This window comes from Peromyscus eremicus, chromosome 2 (assembly GCF_949786415.1).
Source record: "Peromyscus eremicus chromosome 2, PerEre_H2_v1, whole genome shotgun sequence".
Classification (NCBI taxonomy): Eukaryota; Metazoa; Chordata; class Mammalia; order Rodentia; family Cricetidae; genus Peromyscus; species Peromyscus eremicus.
Genome location: NC_081417.1, coordinates 81,882,588 through 81,892,018, shown reverse-complemented (window position 1 = coordinate 81,892,018; position 9,431 = coordinate 81,882,588). Strand labels below are relative to the sequence as shown.

At 39.0% G+C, this 9,431-nt stretch overlaps 1 pseudogene; it reads left to right on the top strand.

The window, feature by feature from the left end:
* Positions 1-362: 362 nt before the first annotated feature.
* Positions 363-1,472, top strand: LOC131904959 (serine palmitoyltransferase 1-like; annotated as a pseudogene).
* The last annotated feature ends 7,959 nt before the right edge of the window (positions 1,473-9,431 follow it).

Sequence of the window (9,431 nt, the reverse complement as noted above, 5' to 3'; positions counted from 1 at the left end):
CCTGTGCCCCAGCCTACCGGCAGTCAGGACAAATCTCTCCCACTCATGTCCCCCAAGTAAACACACAGGGGCTTATATTGATTATAACTGTATGGCCACGGCTCAAGCTTTTTGCTAGCTACCTCATATCTTAAATTAGCTCATAACTATTAATCTAAGGGTCACCACATGTTCTGTGGCTTTACCTGCATCCCATTATATGTTGCTCCTTCCGCAGCTCAGGCGGCTTTTCCTACCTTCTTCCTGTCTCTCTGTTTGGATTTTCTGCCTGCCTCTAAGCTGCCTTGCCATAGGCCAAATGCTTTATTTATCAACCAATCAGAGCAACATGTAACCTGCTTCTGGAAGCTGGGTGGCTGTCCATGGCGCCGGTGGCAGAGCAGTGGGTGCTGGTGGAGATGGTGCAGGTGCTGTATAAGGCTCCAGCATACCATCTTATTCTGGAAGGAATTCTAATACTTTGGATAATCAGACTGGTTTTCTCTAAAACTTACAAGTTGCAAGAGAAGTCTGATCTTACAACCAAGGAAAAGGAAGAGCTGACTGAAGAGTTGCAGCCAGAACCTCTCATCCCATCTGTCCGGAAAAACCATCCTGCCCTCAATTACAACATCGTTTCTGGCCCTCCAACCCACAATAGCATGGTGAATGGGAAGGAATGTGTAAACTTTGCCTCCTTTAATTTTCTTGGTTTGCTGGCCAAACCTTGAGTTAAGGCCACAGCTTTAGCATCTTTAAAGAAATACGGCATGGGTACCTGTGGACCTTGAGCATTTTGTGGAGCATTTGATGTCCATCTGGATTTGGAAGAGCACTTGGCAAAATTTATGAGGACTGAAGAAGCCATCATTTACTTGTATGGATTTTCCACCATAGTCAGTGCGATTCCTGCATACTCTAAAAGAGGGGACATTGTTTTTGTGGACAGTGCGGCCTGCTTTGCTATCCAGAAAGGATTACAGGCATCATGCAATGACATTAAGTTACTTAAGCATAATGATGTAGCTGACCTGGAGCAAGTGCTGAAAGAATAAGAGATTGGATATCAAAAGAATCCTCTAAAGGCTCATGTGACTCAACATTTTATCATCATGGAAGGACTGTATATGAACACTGGAACCATCTGTCCTCTTCTAGAACTAGTTAAGTTAAAATAAAGATATAAAAACAAGACTCTTTCTGGAGGAAAGCCTTTCATTTGGAGTCCTTGGGGAGCACAGTCAAGGAGTCACTGAGCATTATGTGATTAGCAATGAGGACATGGACCTAATCAGTGCTAACATGGAGAAAGCTCTGGCATCTGTCAGGGCTTCTGCTGCAGCAAGTCTTTGGAGGTTGACCATCAGTGGCTGTCTGGCCAAGGATACTGCTTTTCAGATTCATTACCTTCCCTGTTAGCTGCTGCTGCCATCGAGGCCCTCAACATCATGGAGGAGAATTCAGGCATTTTTGCAGTTTTAAAGGAAAAATGACAATAGCAACCATAGAGACCTAGAGGTCTGTACAGACAGACAGACAGTGACAGAGCTGTGTAGGAAAAGGAAGGGAGGTAGCTGGGCTAAGAGGGCAGAAAAGCAAGGCATATAAGCCTGGGTAGACAGGAACTGCACTGTAAGCAACTTCCAAAATTCTGGAAATGACAGAGACAGCTGCCTGCCTTGACAGTTACCCAAAGTTCTTCTGTAAAGCTGGGGCATCCATCTTCAGCCCATAGGCCTACTCTTTCAGTCATTTTTTTTTCTCTGTGTCCTATAGAATGTCTGGCAGTCTCCTCTGTGAAGCAGGAACCTGAAGGGCCATCTTGCCTTGCAAAGTTCAGTGGTCACCTTTCTTTTTTTGTTGTTTTGCTTTGTTTTTTTTTTGTTTTGTTTTGTTTTTTCGAGACAAGGTTTCTCTGTGTAGCTTTGTGCCTTTCCTGGAACTCACTTTGTGGACCAGGCTGGCCTCAAACTCACAGAGATCCACCTGGCTCTGCCTCCCGAGTGCTGGGATTAAAGGCATGCACCACCACTGCCCAGCAGCAGTGGTCACCTTTCTATGGGTCCTGCATGTCCACTCAAGACAACATTTTGTCAAGCACTCCAGGCAAGAACATTTTCTTGCCCAAATGGCTATTTTTGCCAAGAAGAAGATAAACTCCATATGGAGTGTCTTTGATGCCCATCTTTCTCTTTAAAGTAAATCAGTGCTACCAGGAGCAGACATGTCTCACTGTCCAGAAAGTCTAAGTTTTTAAAATATTTTAAGTGACACACTCTATAGGTCTTTGAAGTGTTTGAAGATTACCTACCTAACTGAAATGTATCTATGTATACCTAGAAAACTTAACCAACATGACAATAAGTTTGATTATCCTAGATGACTATTAATCTGTATTTCTTAATTATCCTTTAAAATTTCATTGAGTTACATAAACATAATATCTTAAACAAGAGTAGAAATACACAGTATAACAAAATTAACTTTAAATTTGTATCAATAAACTAAAATCCATAGCATTGTAAAACATTTCAAACAAGTTGTTGCTCTTTAAAAGTAGATCCAATAATCTACCCTTTCATCTTATCATATCTATACTATCCCCTTTTCTTCTTTAGAAAGAGATTGCCCTTATAATCAATCCCCTTTAAATAAAAATAAACAGACATAAACAATATTTTGGGAATTTGGGCATAGCTTCTCATACTACTTCCTGCTGCTTTTGGGCACTGGTAGTCTTATGGGGATCCTGAGAAAATTAAGAATTATGGTCAAGTACTAACTGGAGTCCTCTGTGATGCTGCATTGTCTGAGCCAGTTGCCTTGAAGATGATTTTGGATGTTAGATCATCTGGAGACGTCTCAGCGGGTCTTGGCAGGTCAAACCATGTTAGCCTGGACACAATCTACACATTTTCATCTTCTGTGGAAACAAAAGTAGAACCTCTTTTCCAAAGCACCATATCCTTAGACATAAATTTTGAAATCAAGATATCTGTAAAATATACATACTGGTCAAACCTGATGTATCTTAATCTGGAACAAATCCATAGCTTCTGGTTTTCTGTGGAAACAAATGTAGAGCCTCTTTTCCAAATCACATATCTTTATATCTAAATTATGAAGTTAAGGTACCTTTAAAATATACATATTAGCTTAACTCAATAGCTTTTATAATTAAATGTCTTTTTGTAGTTAAGAATATCAAAGACAACATAATCCAGATTTTCTGTGTGGTATCCATCTTTACGTGGCTTATTTTTTATATTAATTTTATTGTCTCTTTAAAGACTTTATATTTTAAAACTATGTATTTTTTATACAACTGTATATATCTTTTTTTGTTTCTTTTAAGCCTACATATATTTTATACATATTGTAAATTATTTTATCTGAATCTGTTTTATTGTGAACCTATTGGGATTTTTTTGTTTGTTTGTTTTTGTAATTAATTTAATTTTATATATCAGCCACGGATTTTCCTGTCCTCCCTCCTCCCAACCCCCAGCCTTTCCCCCAAATCCTCCCCCGATTCCCACCTCCTCCAAGGAAAGGCCTCCCCTGGGGATTCAGCCCTGCCTGGTAGATTCAGTTGAGGCAGGTCCAGTTCCCTCCTCCCTACACCAAGGCTGAGCAAAATGTCTCAGCATAAACCCTAGGTTCCAGAAAGCCAGCTCATGCACTAAGGACAAGTCCTGGTCCCACTGCCTGGGGGCCTCCTAAATAGTTCAAGCTAATCAACTGTCTTACTTATCCAGAGGGCCTGATCCAGTTCCATGGGGGCTCCTCAGCTATTGGTTCATAGTTCATATGTTTCCACTAGTTTGGCTATTTGTCCCTAAAAAAAGGGGAAGTGCTGTGGATGTTGATTGATAAATAAAACACTGATTGGCCAGTAGCCAGACAGGAAGTATAGGTGGGACAAAGAGAGAGGAGTATTCTGGGAAGTGGAAGGCTGAGGCAGGGAGATGCTGCCAGCCGCTGCCATGACAAGCGAGATGTAAGGTACCGGTAAGCCACAAGCCACATGGCAACTTATAGACTAATAGATATGGGTTAATTTAAGATAGAAGAACTAGATAACAAGAAGCCTGCCACAGCCATACAGTTTATAAGTTATATATATATATATATATATATATATATATATATATATATAACTTATATATATATACTGTATATATATATATATATATATATATATATATACTGATTTAACTCAGCAGCTTTTACAATCAAATGTATCTCTGCAGTTAAAAATCCCCAAAAACAGAGATGCCCATACCAGATCTTGATATTGAACTTGTTAGCCTCTAGAACCTTGAGAAAAATTAATTTTTCCTCTTTACAATTGCCTAGTTTTGCATATTCTGAAACAGCAGTAGGAAGTGTAATAGGTCTGTCAATCATCTCTCTCACCTGAAAAAAATGGTATTGATCGGACCAGTTCTTTGTGTTGTTCAGTTCTTTGTATTGTTCAGGAAAAGAAAAGTAAATAGGGCACAGTTTCATGTTATAGTCTCACTCATATGAGCTTAGGTAAATACTTTTAAATTTATGTATGTAAATAGTTTCTTACAGAATAGTCAGCTTACTAATGCCTATGTTTCTAGTGGCATAAGTATTGAGTGTGTTAAATATTAATACACATCACTATTTAGTGTCAGGTACACATGAAGAGCTAAAGAAATGATAGGTAGCCATGCCTGTGAAACAGCATCTGACACATGGTGGAACAGAAGAAATTGCAAACATCATATATGTACTTATTCAATAATAGTTTCCTTTTATAAAGTAAGATTTACCCATTTTGTAGGATAAAAGACTGAGGCATACTGTCTGGGAATACTCCAATTCCACAAACACCTGGGACCATAACCCAGGCACTTAAAAATTCCAAAACAAGGTATCATTCCTTCTGAAGTATTCCAGGAATCAGGCTGACCCTCTGGTTTCTCAATAAACATGTTCTTTCCATTAAAGCCTTTCGACGCAGATCTCAGGCCCTGCATTGAAAAGCAAAGTTACTGCTGTAAGCTGACAGTTTGGAATTCACTCTACTTGCTCAAGTTCTTGAGTTTCATATATATGTATGTATGTATGTATGTATGTATGTATGTATGTATGTGTATGGAAGTTAAATATATCTTCTGAAGGTGATTTATGAGGACTTTTTGACAGGGTTTAGGAGGATTGCTCAGAATACACTTGTGGACTGTATGCCATAATCTAAACACTGGAAGGAATGTTTTAGAGAACAATTCCCCAAGTATCCCCATCACAGAAATCACAGTACCCTAAACTTGAAACATTTGCTCCCCCCCAAAAAAAACTCATCTTGCCTTTGAATTGAAATGGACTACAGTTATACATTTGTGGTTTATCTGGTTCATATTAAGTAACTAAAGGGAAATGAGTACATTTATGGCTTCAGTGGGAGAGAAGCACAATGTCAGCCTCCCAGGATCAGTAAGGTAGCTCTTCCCAAGGAGATACTTATGTGGATTACTTCCTTTTCTCTACTGGGAGACAGTGGCAGGAGTCAATGGCTAAGGAGAGTGAAGGTGAACTTAGGCTGATCTCAGATGAAAAGGCTGGCTGACTCCAGTGGCCTCTGCTCTGGACTCCCCTGATTTAATGTTGTATCACGGTGCCTGCTACCATAATCCAAATTACTGCCCAGAGTATGACACTCTAGGGACTACAAGTATTAAGAGATCCTTTGTTGCCAACCAAAATCTCCATGTGCCTTTCAAGGATTCTATCTTAAGATGCTTTAAATGGCAAGGAATATCAAATCTGATTCAAACTGGCTCATAACATAAGGGGGGTTATTGACTCATATAATTCAAAAGTCCAGAAATAGCACTTTTCTAAAATGAGGCTTAATCTTTTGGCTGAAAACAAAATGTCACTAGGACTTAGTTTTTCTCTATTTATTCACAGGGCTGGGCTTCTTACTCTGTACCGGGTTAGTTATGTTGTTTTTTTTTTTTTTTTTTTTTTTTTTTTTTTCTTGTCTGATTCCTCTCTGGTCCCAGAGCTTCCTTCCCACATCCTCATTCATATCCAATGGGAGAAACCAAGACTGACTGAACGATTCATTGAAGATAAAGAGGTTTGTTTGCTGAAAAATCAGTAGGAAAATATCTGCTTCCACCATTTAACATTTGTGGACTAAAAAATTCAGCATCTCAATGAAAAATGAGATATAATAATAGATTCCTTTTAATCAGAAGTTGCTTCTATAGTGCTGTGTGTATAGCCAATCTTACACACAAAAATTTTAAAAGAAAGATGGCGTTGGATAGACAATTAGACAATGAAGGAGAAACCTACACATTTCCCCCATGGAGAACTCTATTTTCTCTACTCATCTCCCACTTCGGATTGCATTCTACATGCACACTGACTTTCTGAGAGTCTGCCAAGCACACCTTGGTCTTTGAGATTCTGTTCTTCTCTTTCCTCTGGAGATTTTCTCTTCTATGTGTGAGAACTGGAGTTGGTTTGTTTTTTCCTAAGTGTGAACTGTTTAAATCCCTGTTTAAGCACACCTTTATTGTGAACATTTTAAATAACACTTAGAGCTTCTCTTCCCACCATTTACACTCTGAAAGCAGCTAATACCCTTTCTGAGAATGACAGCTCCCAATGTTATAATTTACTACGTACGTGTGTTTCTATGATCCCACACATTCTCAAAGAAAGAATATTCTGTCTCCCTTATTGGTCACTCCACCTAGTGTTAGCTGCTTGCTTTGCATATTGTAGGAACCTCAGATAGTGAAGTTTGGAGGTCCATGTCTTATTGGCACAGCCTATTTCTGTAACTACCAAGCTCCTTTCTGTCACTTTGAGAATGTCTGAATGTTCAGGATTCTCATCTAGCAACTCATTATCTGACCCTCTGTTTTTCACCTACCCTAGCTACTTAGAACCCTGAGTTTGTCTGCTGGAAGAAAGCATTTGTGTGAGAGCATGCGCACGCATACACACACACACACACACACACACACACAGAGAGAGAGAGAGAGAGAGAGAGAGAGAGAGAGAGAGAGAGAGAGAGAGAGAGAGAGAGAGAGAGCAGCTTAGCATGTATTTAATTTTGCTTTGCAGAATCATCCCTAAGACTACAGCCTTTGGCAGTAAGTCAATAATTCATGTATCTGAATCAAGGAAAACTTTTTTTCTGGTTGTTTCTTTCTGTAACATCATCTGCTTAGATGACATTTACCTTAAATGGAGAAAAAAAAAACACTACTCGAAAATTGTAGAAATGAATATGTTTTATTCAATTAAAGACTATTCAGAGTTAGAGAGTGAGATAAATACAGGTAGTGATAGAAGACACTCCACTGAGACCCCAAATACCAAATACAGCATCAAAGTCCCTAGCTAACAGCTAAGGTAGAGTCTCAGTTAAAAGACCATGGCACAGCTTCATTCAACTTATTGGGATCCCTGTCAGTTTTCTGCATATGGAGATGCTTGCTCTTTATTTTCAACTTTTGTTGCTCTTGTCTCCAACTACATCATTCACCAATGACTCAAAGTGGGTCCATCTGAGACAGAACTGGGCTATGGTTCTGATATTTGGCACTATCTCCTTGTCTTCCTGTTAGTAGTAGATAACATCAAATCACTGTTTCTCGAACAGCAAGCTCTCAAACAGAGCTGTCCCTGATTCTCCTCTGTCTGTGGCTCCACAGCCAAACAGACCAGCCAGCTGAGTTCCTGTCCTTACACAGCACTGATGTAGAGTGATCATGTACTTGCCCAGTGCTTCTTGACTGACTGTGATGGTCATCCCAATATGGTCATCAGGCATAGGTTGGCCCTTAGCCTTCTTCTCTTTCTGTTCTTTCTACCATTAGCTTATTGTTCCTTAAACCTCTCTTGTCTTTCTCACCCTCCACCTGTGATCATGCCATTCAGGTTTTTTTTTTAAATCCTCTGTTTCTGCCTCATTAGACGGATGCATGTTTCATCCTTTAGATCTCAGATAAAATACCATCTCCCCTCATGATGGCTTTGTATCATGACCCTATCTAAATAGTGCCACCCTATTATTGGGAATAGTGGGTCTTTGTTCTCAGTATTTACCATATTTTAGTGTGTGCTTCTGAGGGCTTTATCTTTAATTTTTATTTCTTATTCCTCTGTGTGGTATATGTGCATGTGGGAGCAGGTACACAAACTCATGTATTGCAATGCAGAGTACAGAGGTTAATGACAGATGTCTTCTTCTATGTTCTCTATCATTTATTAAATTCAATATTTAATTGGCATAAATAATATCAGGTGTCATTACAGCATTTTACAGCAAAATTTGTTTTGTGGATTATTTTTTCGGAGAAGGTCTCTCATTGAAACTGGAGTTTACCTTTTTGACTAGCTTGACCAGATGAGCAAGCCCTGGTGACCCTCCTGTTTCTACCTCCTAGCACTGAGATTGGTCTCATGTGCCACTACACCTTGCTTTTTACTTGAGTGCTTGGGATCTGAACTTAGGTATTCATGATTGTACAGCAAGCACTTTACCTACAGAGCCATCTCTCTGGCCCCATTACTTTTACTTTCACATTTATGTATTTTGGGTGATTCTCCCATTTAAAGTTTACAAGGTAAACATACATACTATTTTATACCAGTCTCTATCACTGTTACATTGTCAGGGAAAGATTAAAAGGCTACTAAATTAAAAGAACTTTAGCTTATTTTTGCCTGTCTTTTGAGTTTGGTAGGCTGTTTGCTGGATCTAGATTTACCCTAAATTAAGGCAACTTGAAATCCAACACTAACTTAATAACAATTTTTTTCAAGACTGTAGGATTTAAGACTTCTTGCTAAGAAATATCATTGGTGGAATCCAATGTACTTGAGGCATATCTTGGGGATAAAGGTTTAAATCCATTAAAAATGATATTTTTTGCCCTTATATAGCAAAACAGACCACCGAGTCTTATGGTCTGAGACATGCCACTGCAGTTCACTCCATGGCACTGGACAATACTTGCTGAGGAATGAATGCAAATGCTTTCCTCTCCTTTTGTAGGTTTATTTTATCTGAATCTTCCTTAACTGGGGACTTTTCCAAAGTTCAATCCCTTGTCCTTTTTACTTCTCTTCCAATTCTATGCTTTGTTTCCATAATAAAAATAAACTCACGCAACCAATTTATATTAATGCATTTATACTTTCCCTTCATTTAAACCTCAGCTCTACAGTTTACCACTTTGTCTTTATCCATGACCTAGTATTTTGTCCTATCAATTTCCTCCTGGTAACAAATAAAGACTGCCCACTAAACAGTTTTTCATGCTTCCACTGATACCACACAGTCTTTGTGAATGCTGTCATCTCAGGTGCTATCTGGACCTATCCATCATTTCTTCTACTTTTTCCATCCTCTGTGCCAAACTCAAGCCTGTGTACAATAAGGGCAGCAG